The sequence below is a fragment of the Cryptomeria japonica genome, chromosome 10 (genome assembly GCF_030272615.1).
Source record: "Cryptomeria japonica chromosome 10, Sugi_1.0, whole genome shotgun sequence".
NCBI lineage: Eukaryota > Viridiplantae > Streptophyta > Pinopsida > Cupressales > Cupressaceae > Cryptomeria > Cryptomeria japonica.
Genome location: NC_081414.1, coordinates 741,974,817 through 741,992,999, shown reverse-complemented (window position 1 = coordinate 741,992,999; position 18,183 = coordinate 741,974,817).

Genomic DNA, 18,183 nt, shown 5'->3' with positions numbered 1-18,183 from the left:
TAGAGTATTTGCAATCATATACTTTTACTATTAAACACAAGAATGGTCAATGTAATAAAGTTGTTGATGCATTAAGTAGAAGATTCCTAATAGTGCAAGAAGTGCAGCTCAAGAGAATTGGAGTGAATACTTTCAAGGGGTTATGCTAAGATTGTGAAGACTTTTCTGCCATCTACAAGGATTGTCAAGAATTTATAAATCATTTTTATAGTGAATATGAAGATTTTACCTTAGAACATGGTCTTTTTTTTTAAAGGAGGACAACTTTGTGTACCTAAAGGGTCCATGAGAGAAAATTTGATGCAAGAGAAGCATAATGGTTTCTTAAGTGGAAATTTTTGGCTTGAACAAGACTTTGGAACTGGTCAAAAGATTCTAGTATTGGCCTAAGATGCAAAGGAATATCAGAAAATAAGTGGAGGAATGTGGTTTGCGAAATAGCCAAGGGTACTTCTTCTAATGTTGGTCTTTAGCAGCCATTACCTATCCCTAACCAGCCATGGGAGTGTGTGAGTATGGATTTTGTTGTTGGTTTGCCCAAGACCAAATCAAGTTTTGATAGTATCTATGTTGTGGTAGATAGATTTAGTAAAATGGACCATTTTATTCCATGTAAGGTGACTCGTGATGCTAGTCATAATTCTCATTTATTTTTCAAGGAAGTCATTAGGATTCATGGCTTACCTATTAGCATAGTATTAGATAGAGATGCAAAGTTTATTGGTTATTTTTAGAAGACTTTATGGCAGAGATTGGGTACCAATTTTTCTTTCAGTTCATCCTATCATCCCCAAATGGATGACTAGAAAGAGATGGTTAGTAGAACACTTGGAAACCTTCTTATGTGTTTGAAAAATGAGTATAGACAAGCTTGAGATCATATCATCCATCAACTTTAGTTTGCCTACAATGACAGTGTGAATAGATCAACTGGTAAGAGCCCCTTTGAGATAGTTTATGGCCTTCATCCCAAAAGTATTTTGGAGCTTAGAGATATTGGGAAGATGGAAAAAACAAAGTGGAAATGCTTTGGACATGGTGTATATGCTATCTACAAGGTTTTTCAAGAGTTTAAAAATAATTTTTATAGTGAATATGTAGATTTTACCTTATAATATGGTCTTTTTTTAAAGGAGGATAACTTTGTGTACCTAAAGGGTCCATGACAGAAAATTTGCTGCAAGAGAAGTAGAATGGTTGCTTAAGTGGACATTTTGGCTTGAACACAACTTTGGAACTTGTCCAAAGATTCTACTATTGGCCTAAGATGCAAAGGAACATAAGAAAATATGTGGATCAATGTGTGGTCTGCTAAAGAGCTAAGGGTACTTCTTTTAATGTTGGTCTTTATTAGCCTTTACCTATCCCTAACCGACCATGGGAGTGAGTAAGTATAGATTTTATTGTTGGTTTGCCCAAGACCAAATCAGGTTTTGATAGTATCTGTGTTGTGGTAGATAGATTTAGCAAAATGGCCCATTTTATTCCATGTAAGGTGACTCATGATACTAGTCATATTGCTCATTTTTTTTTAAGGAAGTCATTAGGATTCATGGCTTACCTATCAGGATAGTATTAGATAGAGATGCAAAGTTTATTAGTCATTTTTGAAAGACTTTATGGTAAATATTGGGTACTAAGTTCTCTTTCAGTTCAGGTTATCATGCCCAAATGAATGGCTAAAAAGAGTTGGTCAATAAAACACTTGGAAACCCTCTTAGGTGTTTGACAAAGGAGTATGGACAAGCTTGGGATTAGATCATCCCTCAAGCTGAGTTTTCCTACAATGACAATGTGAATAGATCAACCAGTAAGAGCCCTTTTGACATAGTTTATGGCCTTTATCCGAGAGGTGTTTTGCAGATTAGATATATTTGGAAGATGGGATAGTAGAGTGGACATGATTTGGACATGGCCCAATCCATGCAAGAGGATCATGTGCAAGTTAGGACAGCCCTACTAGACACCTCTCAAGGGATCAAAGATAAAGTGGATGAAAAGAGAAAGAATATACAATTTGTTGTTGGGGAATTGGTCATGGTTCATTTGAAAAAAGAAAGGCTTTAGGAAGGTGTCCATAGTAAACTTTAGATGAGGAGTATTGGACCTTGTAAGGTCCTAACCAAGTATGGAAACACTTCCTATAAACTAGACCTAGCAAGAGACATGGCTTTATCTCCTATATTCAATGTTGTAGAATTGGTGTAGTATAAGGGCACACTTCTAGTGGAATGTAGAATATTCTTAGAGGTCTCTCAAGCACTTTTAGACCTGCCCCTACCACCTACAACCATGCCACAAGCAGAGCACATGTTGGATTCTAGAGTTCGCAAGAAGACAAGACACACCACCTATATGGAGAATTTGATCAAATGGAAACACCTTCCAGTATCAGAGGCTACTTGGGTACTTGAAGGATAATTTTATAAGCTTTTAATTCCCCTTTCTATGTTTCGTAACAGAGTCACTTGACTTCTTTTTCATTTGGGGAGTATGGTGTGGGAGGACCTAGTTTTTAACCAGTTTGTGGATGCATTTTCAAATTTTTGGTGTAATAGTCCATCTTTTGGATTATTGTTTTAATAATGGAGTACTTGGAGGTCCACATGTGTGTTTGATAGTCATTTGAAGGATTATTGTCACCTAGGTTGCTTTTTGCTCAAATTTGGTCTATGAGCCATTATAAGCCTAAAATGGCATAAATTTGCATTATGCTATAAAATGTATTTTCAAGCTTCATTAGGAATTTAGGAATGTCATTTTAATTTTAGGGAGTCATCCTAGGAGGTTTAGGATGAGTGGAGATGCATAAAATGCAAAAATACTCATTTGAGCAAAAGTTGTCATTGTTGCTTAACAACTTTTTGCAACTTTTTGAGCAACTTTGCATTTCTAAGAATATCGGTGGTTAGGAAACCGATGAAGAGTTGGTTATAATAAAAATGTCAAATAAATTGATTTGAGAATGATTTTACATGGGTTGGTAAAGCCATGAGAAAGTTTTAATAGATTTTGGAGATATTTTCCAGATTTTTACCTTGTATTTTCTCATTTTTTGAGCAGCAATCCGTACCAAATGGATTGACCTTTCTACTGTTCTTCCATGATAGTTTAGTGTATATCAGTGTATTACTTAGAAGGTATTGGTAATTTCTTTTAGTGTAGGTTTGAAGTGTTTTTACAAATTTATATTGTTCTCGGCCTAAGCAAGGGTTCAAGAGCCCAGTCATGGTTACAACTTGAAATCCCTTAAGTTTTGCTTGATCACCCTTGGGACTCAAGTTATAGAATCTTTTTACAGTTTAAATATGATCCATAATGGTTTGGAATTTGTTGGGAATAAACTTGGCATCATTTCCTAGGAAAGCTCTGTCATAGCCAGGGTAGGAAAATGATTGAAAATGTTGCATTTGCTTGCAAGGATCAATAGTTGAGAAGGTGCCAAGTGTTTGGAAAGAAAGAGTGATGTGTGGCTGATCCTCTATGAAATGGTGGAGGTGTGACAGGGTGGAGAGAACAACAAAACCCATTGGAGAAGACTTCTAAGTCCTAAACCCTCTAAAAATGTTATTTTTGGGATCTGTACTAGTACAAACATACCATACATCCCACACTAATGAAACAAAAAGTATGTCCAAAATAGTATCCAAATCACCAAAGGTGCTGAGAGGTTCTTTGGAATTTTTCTGAGCAATTGCCCAAAAATAGGCAAGGTAGGGCTAATTAGGGCTACTAGACCTAGAAAATAGGAGAAAGAGGGAGTGATGGGAAAATGATGGAAAGCCAATTGCAAGACCAGTTGAATGGAATCAAAGCACCTTTAAAACACCCACTACAACCCTTGCAAGTACATGCTAGAAGTTTGGATAGATTAATGGTTGTATTTACCCTTGTGAATCTCAACCATGCTTGAACTATTGAGCACAAATTGATAGGGAGCACTCCAAGAGAGTTTGAGTGATTTGACTTGTTAAATGACAAGTGAAAAGTGATAGGAGCCCACTAAAACATCATTCAACTACCTATTTAGTAAGGTGTGAATCTGTTTGAGAACCCTTCCCCATAACAGTTGTATCAGACCAACCTAAGATTTTGGAAGAAGCCTGTTCATGTCAGAGACTAAGTCAGTAGGAGAAAATAACCTTAGGATGGTGACCAATGTAGAGTTAGCCAAGAAGGTAGAAGATCAAGAGGATGAGAATAGACTCCTCAAGGTAAGATTACAATAGTTAAAGAGTAAAATAGACAAAGTTGAAGACAAGACTGAGAAGGTGACAATCAAAGTGAATGAAGGGAAGGGAAAAGAAGTAGTAGAAGAGGATAGTACACCTGAAATAGATCCTATTCTACCCAGAGAACCTTTCTTTAGGGCCATCAAAGCCTTAGGAGGAAAGTTCTTAGAAGGAGTATCACTTTTTGGTAGAAAAATGGAACCATAAGTAATCATGGAATTGATTGAGGGATTGGAGAATCACTTTGAATGTGATGGGATTAGTGAAGAACAAAAGGTGAAGGTAGCCAAATCTAGATTGAGAGGATCAACCCTGACTTGGTGGAAGTTCATCCAAGAGGAGAGACAAATGGAGGGTAAGAACCCAATTGCCACTTGGAAAGGAATGCTACCCAAGGTGAAAGAAACATATAGCCTTGGAGATTATGAAATTCAATTACACAAGAGGAGACAAAACTTGAGACAAAAAGAACTAGATGTGAGCGATTTCAGAAGTTGTATTTGAGATCCAAAGTGGTGGAAGATGAAAACATTAATGTAGCCAGGTACTTGAATGGCTTGAGAGGGAATATAAAAGAAGAGTTGAGTTTGTTGTGTCCTAGTATTGTTCATAAGTTCTATAAATTAGCACTCAAGGTGGAAGAGAAGAGTATAAAGAAACAAGAGAAAAACAATAGAAGCAGAGGTAGGGGAAGAGATGGCAGAGGTCAGAGAGGTAGCTATGGTGGAAGAAGTGTAGAACAAAGATTCAAATGGAAATCCAAGTTGGTAAAGAAAATTGGGGATTCGAATAGCAGGGAAAGCTATAGAAGAAAGGGATCTAGAAACTCTAGTGGATCAGGAAGAGGGTCCTATTTCGCCACAATGAAGTGCTACAATTTCCATCAAATTGGACACCTAACCTATAGATGTCATGAGAAGTCTTCTTAATCCCAAGGAGGTGAGAAGAGAGTAATCTATATTCAAGAAGATGCAGCAAATGTGAAAGAATCAGAAGTGATTTTAGATTCAGAGGTTTGAGAGAATCTCATGATGAGAAGAGTCTTGATCAAAGAACCGGTTAAGGAGGAACCAAACCAAAGAAGATCTTTGTTTGAGATAAAATGTAATATTATGGGTAAAGTATGTAGAGTGGTGGTAGATTCAGGTTCTACTAATAACATAGTGTCAGAAGAAGCAACGAGTAAGCTTAACCTACAAAGAATTCCACATAGTGATCCTTATAGGGTTGCTTGGATCAATAAGGGGTGACATGTTCTAGTGAATGAAAAAACTTGGGTGGAGGTCACTATAGAAGGATACAAGGATAAAATCTTTGTGTGACATCTTTCCAATGGATGGTTACCACCTACTTCTAGGTAGACCGTGGCATTTTTACAGAAAAGCAATACACCATGGGGAAAAGAATGCCTATACTTTAAAAAAAGATGGGATCGGCTATAAAATTTGGTCCATAGGAGACCAAGAAGAGGGAATATCTAAGGGTCCTAATGTGCTGCTAGTTGGTGAAAAATAATTCATAAACACACTCAAGGAAGTAGAAGGAGTGGGGTTTTCACTTGTAGTAAAACCAAAAGAAGAAAGTAAAGATAAGAATGTATGGTTTCCCAATAAAGTGCAATACATTCTAAATGAGTTTAATGGCATTATCAGTGATGAAACACCTATAACCTTACCTCCTCAATGTACCATAAGTCACCAAATTGACTTCATACCCGAAGCCTCATTTCCTAATAAAGAAGCCTATAAAATGATACTAGAGCAAAATAAAGAAGTAGATAAGCAAATACAAGAACTCTTGGAAAATGGACTAATAAGGAAGAGCATCGGCCCATGTACAGTTCCCACTATTTTGGTCCCAAATAAGGGAGGCACTTGGAGACTTTGCATTGATTCTAGAGCTATCAATCGGATCACAATTAGGTATAGATTTCCCATTCTAAGGATTGAAGATTTGATGGATTGTTTAGGAGGTAATGAAAACTTCACCAAGCTAGACTTAAAGAGCGTTTACCACCAAATCAGAATGAAGGAGGCAAATGAATTGTAGACAACATTCAAGACCATAGAAGGACTTTATGAATGGCTTGTTATGCCATTTTGAATAAAAAATGCCCCTAGCACATTCATGAGACTCATGAATGAAGTACTCAAGGAATATATTTGTAAATTTGTTGTTTATTTAGATGACATCTTGATATTTAGCAAGTTTAAAGATGAACATCTTAATCATATAGAGATTGTATTAAAGAAACTATGTGATGAGAAACTAAGCATGAATTTGGAGAAATGTGAGTTCATGAAACAAGATTTGATATATCTTGGGTTTGTAATCTCAAAAGGTGATTTGAAGATGGATAGCTCTAAAGTGGAAGAAATAATGAGCTGGATTACACCTAAGATAACAAGTGAAGTAAGGAGTTTTCATGGCTTGACACAATTCTATAGGAATTTCATCAGAGGGTTCAGGGAGATATGTGTAACCATGCTTGACACAATCAATGGATGTGTAAAGACTAAGTTTCAATGGGAAAAAGAAGCACAAAGAGGATTTGATCTCTTGAAGGCAAAGGTGGCTACTCAATCGCTGCTATTTCTTCCAAGCTTTGATAATCTCTTCACCATTGAATGTGATACAAGAAACATAGCAGTTGGAGCAGTCTTAAGTCAAGACAATAGACTAGTTGCATTTTTCAATGAGAAGCTCAATGATGCCAAGAAAAGGTATTCTTCTTATGATTTGGAGTTGTATGCACTTTTTCAATCACTTAGGAAGTGGAGGCATTATTTGTTGGCTAAAGAATTTGTGGTTTATAATGATAATCAAGCTCTTAGCTTTCTTAATTCACAAGAAAAGTTGAATCATAGGCATATTAAATGGGTAGAGTATTTGTAGTCATATACTTTTACCATTAAACACAAGAAGGGTCAATGTAATAAAGTTGATGATTCATTAAGTAGAAGGTTGCTAAAAGTGCAATAAGTTCAGCTCAAGAGCATTGGAGTGGATAGTTTCAAGGGGTTATACCAAGATGATGAAGACTTTGTTGCCATCTACAAGGTTTGTCAAGAGTTTAGAAATCATTTTCATACTGAAAATCCAGATTTTACCTTAGAATATGGTCTTTTTTTTAAAGGAGGACAACTTTGTGTACCTAAAGGGTCCATGAGAGAAAAATTGATGCAAGAGAAGCATAAGGGTTGCTTAAGTGGACATTTTGGCTTGAACAAGATTTTAGAACTTGTCCAAAGATTCTACTATTGGCCTAAGATGCAAAGGGATATCGAAAAATATGTTGAGCAATGTGTGGTTTGCCAAAGAGCCAAGGGTACTTATTCTAATACCGATCTTTATCAACCTTTACCTATCCCTAACTGGCCATGGGAGTGTGTAAGTATGTATTTTGTTGTTGGTTTCCCCAAGACCAAATCAAGTTTTGATAGTATCTATGTTGTGGTAATAGATTTAGAAAAATGGCCCATTTTATTCCATGTAAGGTGATTCATGATTCTAGTCATATTTCTCATTTGTTTTTCAAGGAAGTCATTAGGATTCATGGCTTGCCTATCACCATAGTATCAGATAGAGAGGCAAAGTTTATTGGTCATTTTTGGAAGACTTTATGACAGAGATTGGGTACTAATTTGTCTTTCAATTCATCCTATCATCCCCAAACGGATGGCCAAATAGAGGTGGTCAATACAACACTTTGAAACCTTCTCAGGTGTTTGACAAAGGAGTATAGACAAGCTTGGGATCTAATCATCCATAAAGATGAGTTTTCCTACAATGACAATGTGAATAGATCAATTGGTAAGAGACCTTTTGAGATAGTTTATGGCCTTCATCCTAGAAGTATTTCAGAGCTCAGAGATATTGGGAAGATGGGAAAACTAAGTGGACATTATTTGGACATGCTCCAATCTATGCAAGAGGTTCATGAGTAGGTTAGGACAAACCTACTAGACACCTCTCAAAGGATCAAAGATAAAGTTGATGAAAAGAGAAAGGATATACAATTTGTTGTTGGGGACTTGGTCATGGTTCATTTGAACAAAGAAAGTCTTTAGAAAGGTGTCAATAGTAAACTTCAAATGAGGAGGATTGGACCTTGTAAGGTCTTGCCCAAGTATGGAAACAATGCCTACAAACTAAACCTACCCAGAGACATGGCTTTATCTCCTATATTCAATGTTGCACACTTGGTGTAGTATAAGGGAACACTTCTTGAGGAATGTAGCTTAGAGGTCTCTCAATCACTTTCAAACCTGCCCTTACCACCTACAACAATGTCACAAGAAGAGAAAGTGTTGGATTCTAGAGTTCTCAAGAAGATGAGACACACCACCTATATGGAATATTTGATCAAATGGAAACACCTTCCAGCATTTGAGGCTACTTGGGTACATGAAGCATAATTTTATAAGCTTGTAATTCCCCTTTCTTTGTTTCCTAACTGAGTCACTTGACTTCTTTTTCATTGGGGGAGTATTGTCTAGGAGGACCTAGTTTTTGACCAGTTTGTGGATGCATTTTCAAAATTTTAGTGTAATAGTCCATCTTTTGGATAAGTGTTTGAATAATGGACTACTTAGAGGTCCAAATGTATGTTTGATAGTCATTTTAAGGATGATTGTCACCTAGGTTTTTGTTTGCTCAAATTTGGTCTATGAGCCCTTGTAAGCCTATAATGGCATAAATTTGCATTATGATATAAAATGTCTTGTAAAGCCTCATTGAAAATTTAGAATGTAATTTTAATGTTAGGGAGTCATCCTAGGAGGTTTAGGATGAGTGGAGATGCATAAAATGCAAAAATGCACATTTGGACAAAAGTTGTCATTGTTGCTTGACAACTTTTTGCAACTTTTTGAGCAACTTTCCATTTTCGAGAAAATCAGTAGGTAGGAAATCTATGAAGAGTTGGTTGGGATAAAAATTTAATATATAATGATCTATGAATTATTGTACATGGGCTGGTAAAGTCTTGAGAAATTTTGAATAGATTTTGAAGACATTTTTGAGGTTTTTACCTTGTATTTTCTCATTTTTTGAGCAGCAGTCCATACCAAATGGATTGACCTTGCTACTATTCTTCCATGATAGTTTAGTATATATCATTGTATTTCTCAGAAGGTGTTGGTAATTTCTTTTAGTTCAGGTTTGAAGTATTTTTATAAATTTGTATTATTCTCGGCCTGAGCAAGGGTTCAAGAGCCTAGTCATGGTTACAACTTGAAATCACTTGAGTTTTTCTCAATGAACCTTGTTAATCAAGATATGGAACCATTTTATAGTGTAAATATGCTCTATAATGGCCTATAATTTGTTGGGAAGCAACTTACCATAATTTCCTAGGCAAGGTCTGTCATAGCCCGGTTAGGAAAATGATTGAAAATGTTGCATTTGCTTGCAGGGATCAACAGTTACAAAGATGTCAAGTGCTTGGAAAGAAAGAGTGATGTGTGGAAGAGCCTCTATGAAAAGGTGGTGGTGTGATAGTTTGGAGAGAACAACAAAACCTATACGAGAAGACTGCTAAGTCCTAAACCCTCTAAACATGCCATTTTTAGGATTCGTACCAGTACAGACAGACCAGACAACCTACCCTAGTGGATCAAAATTTTTTTCTAAAAGGGTATCCGAATCACCAAAGGTGTTGGGAGGTTCTTTGAAATTTTTCTGAGCATTTGCCCAAAAACTGGCAAGGTAGGGCTATTTGGGGCTCTAGGGCTACTAGGGCTAGAAAATAGGAGAAAGAGGGAGAAATGGGAAAATGATGGAAAGCCAATTGTAGAACCAGTTGAATGGAATGGAAACACCTTTAAAATGCACACTAAAACCCTTGAAATTACATGTTAGAGATTTGGATAGCTTAATGGTTGGATTTACCCTTGTGAATCTCAATGATGCTTGAAGTAACTATTGAGCACAAATTGATAGGGAGCACTCCAAGAGAGTTTGAGTGTTTTGACTTGTTAAAGGACAAGTGAAGAGTGATAGGAGCCCACTAAAACATCATTCAAATACCTATTTAGTAAGGTGTGACTCTCTTTGAGAACCCCTCCCCATCAAACTTCAACTCCAAATGTCATTGTGATGGTATTTTTGTATAATCCTCTACTTCCCTTGTAGATGAAATAGAAGAGGATATTATTCTCAAATAGATTTTCAAAGAAGATAGTTAAAAAAAAGAAATACAACATTGAAATTTCCCTGAGACAATATGCTCTAGGCTATAAGATGATTCATCACATGGGATATTCAAGTACCGATCCTCTAGGCAAGTGTCAAGAAGGTATTGTTGCACCTAGTCAGCTGCAAATTAAGTCTACAAATGATAAATCTAGACTTGGATACAATCCAAGAAAGTCATCAGATCAGAAGCATACTTCTCCTCATTAGTCTAAGTGGAGGAAAAAGATGCTACCTTCAACATCATAGGAAGTAAACACTCAACAAACTCAAGAAGAGTAAAAAAGAACAAGAAGAATTGGCAATCAAGAGAGAAGAAGTTTGTAATCAAGTTCCAACTATATCAACAATAACACTACAAGGAGTAGAAGTCCTAGAGGATATGAGAGAATAAGTAGAAAGAATTAAAGAATTGTTTGCACCACTGAACATCTCGGTCACATACACAGGTAGAAAGCAAATAGATGATTCAGAAAATAATTGGAATTAGTATGAATAGGGTCCAGATCATCTCTTAGATACATCTACTATAGAAACTCTAGAATAATATAGTGATATAATAGATGAAGTACATGAGATAATATGCTTAAAGATGCAAAATGAAATAGAGTAAATCAGACTAAAAAGATAAGAAGACTATGAACAACAATTGAAAGAAGAAAGAACATAGGAAAATTATTCCCCTACTATAACTCCCTCTAATTAGATAGAACAAATCAGGTATGGAACTACCAAATAAGAATTAGAGGCTACTAAAGAAGGGCTAGTCATTAGTCCAGAGGAAGCTAAATGGAAAAGATGACAAAGACTAACAGATTCATCAAGGTCATGTCAATAGGTATGTCAAATACAAGTGATCAATGAACCAAATCATGAAGGAACTTGCAGCATCAAATATGTAGATATTGATACTATACATACTCTTACTAAATCACTTGAAGAAGAGTCAGGAACTTCATCTTATGACTCTAATCACTCTAACATAGGCTCTATTTATGAAAACACCTACTTGACATCAAACTATGACTACTTCATCCTAAATGTCGAGATTCTTCCTGCTAACCCTATTACTATCACACCATGATATATAGTCTAGTCTGAAGTAGAGGACGATGCTAGTGGTAGGTATGTTGGGTTAGGTCCCCTAAATATTAATGGGCACTTCAATAATCATGTTGTAACTCTTCCTAGTCTTGAGACACTTACGCAAAGTAGTCTTCTGGAACTCAACTTATTGGTCTAAATTTATGATTAAAATATCGTGAACTCCCTTGAACCCGTTAAAAATTTATCCTTGGTACATCCTAAACTAATTGACTATACTCTTCAAGACCAACCTTTGAGTATAACTACCTTTTCCAATGACTCCATATTAGCCTACTATCTTAATCTGGTTGAACTAATGGACTCTTCCACCAATGAACAAAGTGAAAATATGACAACAACAAGTGTTAATTATCTTAGTCGCAAGAAGACAAAAAAGAAAAATAAGAGCTTTGATGGCGAAAACCACACTGTAGTGATGTCAAACTAAAAAATAGTAAAAACAAAGGGCGTACCTAACAGTGAAAACCTCTTTGAGGCCCCTGAAGGTGAGATACTTGACATTTTTCTTGATCATTTTCAAGAGAAATCATCAGTGCTAATTGAACCTACATAGCCAATAAATATTGGAATAGAAGAAGCTCATCCCACCATACATATAGCTCAATCCTTGGCAGCCGAAGAACGAAAATAATTTGTTGATGTCTTAATGGAAAAGAAGATCAATTTTGCATGGGCATATGCTAATATGTCGGGTCTAGATCCTAACCTCATAATGCATCATCTCTCTATCACTCCTAGATTTAAATTTTTTAAGTAAAAACTCTGCAAAATGCATCCTCATGTTGCATTACTTGTTAAGGCTAAGATAGAAAAATTGTTGGAAGCTGGATTCATTAGAGCGATTGATTATGTCAAATGGATATCTAATATTGTACTTATTTCTAAACTTGACAAATCAATCGGTGCTTGCATTGATTTCAGAGATTTAAATAAAGTCTGTCTAAAGGATGATTTTCCACTACCCAACATAGACATGATTGTGGACATGACGACTGGCTATGAAATGTACTCTTTAATGGATGGTTTTTTAGGACTTGATTGGATCAAAATTGTATCTAAGGATCAAGAGAAAACAACATTCACCTATGCATGGGAAACCTTCTACTAGAATGTAATCCCATTTGGTTTAAATAATGCAGGTGCTACTTATCAAAGAGTTGTAACAATGATGTTTCATGATATGATGCACAAAAACATGAAGGATTATCTTGATTATTCTCTAGTTAAATCTATGAAAAGATCAACACATTTATCAAAACTAAGTCCCATATTAGATAGAATGGAAAAAATAAAATTCAAATTAAATCCTAAGAAATGTGCATTTGGAGTTACATCTAGTAAGCTCCTAGGTTATATTGTTTCAGTGAAAGCTATTAAAGTGGATCTAGAAAAGGTTAGGTCTATCATGGAAATGCCACCTCCAAAGAATATCAGTCAAATGAGAAGTTTACAAGGATGTATCCAATCAATAAGGGACTTTATCTGTCAGCTAGTGGATAAAGATCAACCATTCACAAAGACATTACAAAAAGGAGTCAAATACAACTGGGATAAAAATTGTGAACAACATCTAAAACAAATCAAGGACTATCTTTCAAACCCACCCATATTGATGCCACCAATTCAAGATAAATCATTGATTCTCTACATATCAGCTACATATGCATCACTAGGGGCACCTATGGCACAACAAAATGAGAATAAAAGGGAAAGAGCTATATATTGTATCAGCAGGACCTTAGTGTCTTATGAGATGAACTATACTATAATAGAAAAAGCTTGTTTGACATTATTCTTTGCATCACATTAATTAAGACACTACATGTCAGCACATTCTATCAAGATGGTGGCTAAGATTGATCCACTTAAATACCTTCTTAGAAAAGTAACACTTACAGGAATATTGGCTAAATGCATCATGGTTCTTATAAAATTTGACATTGAATATATAGAATGTAAAGCTATCAAGGGACAGGTCATTGTAGATCACCATGTTGATGCTCCACTTGAAGACAATCAACCTTTGCACATAGAATTTTAGGATGAATCTATCATGCACCTTGCCTAGCAATCATGGAAAATGTTAATCGATTGGTCTTTCACTCAACATGGTTCTAGTGATGGAATACTTTTAATCACTCCTCAAAGATATTCAATCCCAAAGGCTTACAATATTCTCTCTCCTTGCACAAACAATACTTTAGAATATGAAGCTTCAGTAAATGGGATCAAGTTGGCTATTGAATGGAAAGTTGTTGAATTATACATCTATGGACACTCCCAGCTAATTATCAACCAAATCAATGATATATATTAGACTAGAGATGAGAAACCAATGCCTTATAAGAAAATGGTTGATGATCTCAAGAAATACTTTACCTTTGTATCATTTCAATAGATTCCCAGATCAGCAAACAAAGTAGCAGATGCTATGGCTACATTGACATCTATACCACAACTACAAGAATCTAGTTTTCACTTAGAATTCCTAGTGGATGAGTTACATTATCCTACCTATGATTCTCCTGAGTCCCAAATGATTTGTTCTATTATTGGACAAAACTCATCTTGCTATAGCCACATCTACTCTTGTGTGACCAAATTATCCCTGCTAATCTTACCTATAATGAGAAAAGGAATCTAATCCAAAATGCTTCACGATATGTCATCATCGCTAACAACCTATTTAGGCAAGGTTTCGATAGTACTTTTATTAGGTGTCTAGAAACTGAAGAGTCCCAACCCATATTATCTGAAGTCCATGGAGGTATATGTGGATCTCATTCATATAGTTTAACTTTAGCTCAAAAAATACTAAGGCTTGGCTACTATTGGTCGGATATGGAGAAAGATGCTATAAAAAATTTTAAAACTTGTGAGAAGTGTCAACTACATGGGAATCTCATACATGCTCCAGCAAGGGATCCCATACCATTCATCACACATTGGCCTTTTCAAGAACAGTTGTTCGACCTCATTAGCCAAATTTATCCTGCATCATCTAACATACACAAGTTTATCATAACTACCACTGTGTACTTCACTATGTGGGTAGATGTGGTTCTGCTAATCAAAGCAACTGGTAAACAAGTAGCTTTGTTCATCCTTAATTATATCATTTGCAAGTATGTAATACCTTCTTCTATTATGACTCACAATGGAGGGTAGTTCAAAAAAAAGATCTAGATGAGCTCTATAAAAAAATTAAAATTTAACAACACTGGTCATCCATCTAATACCCTCAAGGTAATGGACAAGCTAAAGCATCTAACAAAAATCTGCTAACTATTTTACACAAAATAGTAAACAAATCTGGAAAGGATTGGCATCTGCAGCTCAATCCTACACTATGGACTTATAGAACAAGTATCAAAACACCTACTGGGGTTACACCTTTTTATTTGGTGTATGGATCCAAAGCAGTCTTACCTATTGAGGGGGAATACCATCTTTGAGATTTTCTTTGCAAGGTCATGTTACTGATGAAGACTACAGAATATCTAGATTCCAAGAACATGAGTTGCTGGATGAATGTTGACAAGTGGCATTTGATCATCTGAGAGGCTACTAAAAGAGAATGTCTAGAGGTTATAACAAGAAAGTTTGACAACAATAATTTCAGGTTGGTGACCTTGTTTTGAGAGAAAATCCTAAAAATTAATAGTTTCGAGACAAAAAATGGAAGTTTGAACCCAGCTAGTTGGGTCCTACATCGTTACTACAATCTTTGGCTCTGGTGCCTATAAAATATCAACATCAGAAGGAGAACAACTCTGTGAACCAATTTACACCATCCACTTGAAGAAATTCTTCACTTAGTATTCTCTGCTCTAGCAACCTGTAGAACTAAAATGTCTTGAAAAATTCCTATAAAACATAAAATGTCTCGAAAAGAGAAAAAAGAAAAAAGAAAAAAGAGAAAGGATATTTGCCAAGCAGGTGAAAACCTAGTAACTAGGTGCCTCTTACACTCATGCACTCCATCTATCAATGCAAAATTGGCATTTCCTGTTTTCATTCCTGCTTTCCTACATCTTTCCTTTCACTTGTACATAACTTTTAGTCATTTTTGTGACATTTTGGTTCTTTTGGAACTCTCATGGCTTGAAACCAATAAATGTCCTAGTCTTAGGGTAATCAATTGATAAATTTACATGTCCTAAGAAGTACCAACCAAGTCATCTTTCTGTTGGTAGTACTAGGTCATCCAATCTAAGTCATTCATCTGTTAGAACAAACTACTGAAGAGTTTTATCATTGAGTAAACAAGCAAAACAAGATTATTGAAAACAATCACTAAACAGTTTGAGATATGATTGAAATTTTCTTTGTGTGTTGTCTTTTACATTGTTTTTTTTTATTATTCCCTCTGAGTAAGTCAAGGAAGTCTATCTTGACTAAGAGGAGCAAGGATTGGGAACAAAATACATTTCTTTGTTTTCTGCTAGTAGGAGTGATTCTGATGATCTGGAAACATCTAATCAACTGGGTGTATGTGATAAGTACCTTCACATCAAGGTGAAATCACCACACATACCTTGACTCTGTTTATTTGTATGCTACAGGGAGGTTGGCTTTATTTCTTTTTCTTTTTTGAGGGAATTTCTTTAACGTTCAATCTGGATGCATGTGTAATTTGTCCAAGGATATGAATGAAAAAAGGGTCATTGCAGACAAGATAATTAATATTGCATATGAAAAGAAAGGAACTCTATTTTGCCTAATCTATTTGTAAAAGATCAGTAATGATAATTAAGCATTCCAAATCCAATGACTAGGTTTAGGTTGCATTTACTCTAAATTTTATGCATTTCAAGTGATTTTGGCATGATAACAATGATCTCTTTATCTTCTGAATGAGCATTTAAAGTATCATCATTTCTCAGATAAGTGGTTTCTTATTCATCATCATTTCTCCGATCGAGTACTTATGTATTGAGATGTTAGCTACATACATAAGCATCTTATATAGATCCATACATTTCATTATATACTTGTTTGCATTCATATTATTGCATTAAAAATAAATATTTGCATAACTCATTACTCATTTTCATCATTTATTTACATATGAAAAGAAAGAAAAAAAAACAACATCCATATTCATTTGCATTACATACATCTATATTGAAAAGATATGCATACATATAGAATAAAGCATATAGAAAGACATCTCATAATCAATCAATACAATTATGATAAAATCTAACCAAGATCTCATATATATCATCATAATCTCAATGTCTTATAGTACAAATGATAGCAACTGTCAAATACAATGTCTCATTGGAGCAATAATCACATAGGCTACAAAAATGGGGTATATAACAAAATCTAGGAGATATAACAAAGCTATCTCTCTACCTCTCCCTCATCATGAGGTGGAGGAGGTGGTGTCTTCTGATCGACATCCTGTCTGGGTTCCCTAGCTCCCTCAGATTGAGCCATATACTGCAAATACAGAACAACTTGTTGTGCTACTGGGACCACTACACTATAAGAAATGACATAATAGGCTTCCCAACTCGTCTGATGTAACACCTCTTGCTGAAGAGCATCATGCTCTTCTCTGACCTCACTAAGTTGTGGATCACACTTTTCTCTAACCTCTACAAGTTGTCGGTCTTGCTCTACCAACTATGTTTGTGCCACTGTCAACTATGACTACAAACCTATCAACCTCGATCTCAACAACTATACTACATCTAGTACCCCCTTCTCTCTCCTAGCATCTCCCTCTCCACCTCCCTGCTCATCCCTCTACTACCTAAATTGCCTAAGAGATTCTCTCTCCTCCTCGCCTCCACCCTCTACTACCCTAGAACCACTAGCCTCTACCCCAACAACTCCTAAGGATCCACCCTCCCCTCTCTATCGTTGTCTACCTCCAGCTGGTACCCTGTTGCTACTAGCCCCGGAATCCCCTCCTGCTCGCCTAGGTACCTTTGCTCTCTATCCTTGTACCTTTCCTCATCCCTATACTTGACCTGGTACCTATGCCTATGGTGGTGCATCATCCTCAACCTCCTGTATAAGAGGTGCATTCTCTCCTCAATCTGTAAATCAAGGGATGGATGTCTCTGAAACCAATCTTTTTATTGGGGCAATACCCTTGCGTCTACAACATCCTCTAAGTAATCTCACCTTTGCGGCTATAAACCCACTAACTCCTGCATGCTCAACGCATATAATAGCCTCACTGCCCCTCCACATCTCTCGTCTCCATATTGAGCATAGGCTATGAACTCCTAGGATATACCCTATGATCTCCCATACTGCCTCATCACTCTGGATACTACAAACCACTCAATGATAGACACTAATTTGCTAATGAGAGGTTGAGTCACAAACATGTTCTTCCTCCAAGCTCTCCAATAGTCCTATAGCTCTAGACCCCTATATGGTCTCCATACTACCACGATCAAATCATCCAGATGCCTCCTCCAATAGTTTGTCTTGCCCAGATGGGGTTGAGGAACATAAACTGAATAACAATAAATAATAGGTTGGTGCGCTTGTCTAGAATCATCTACTATAGGTCTACATACTGGGATGTTCTCCCATGTCCATATTTGCATAACTAAACACCTGCTGCCATGATCTTACCCTCCCGATACACAATCTCATGCATCTCATGATACATATGGGA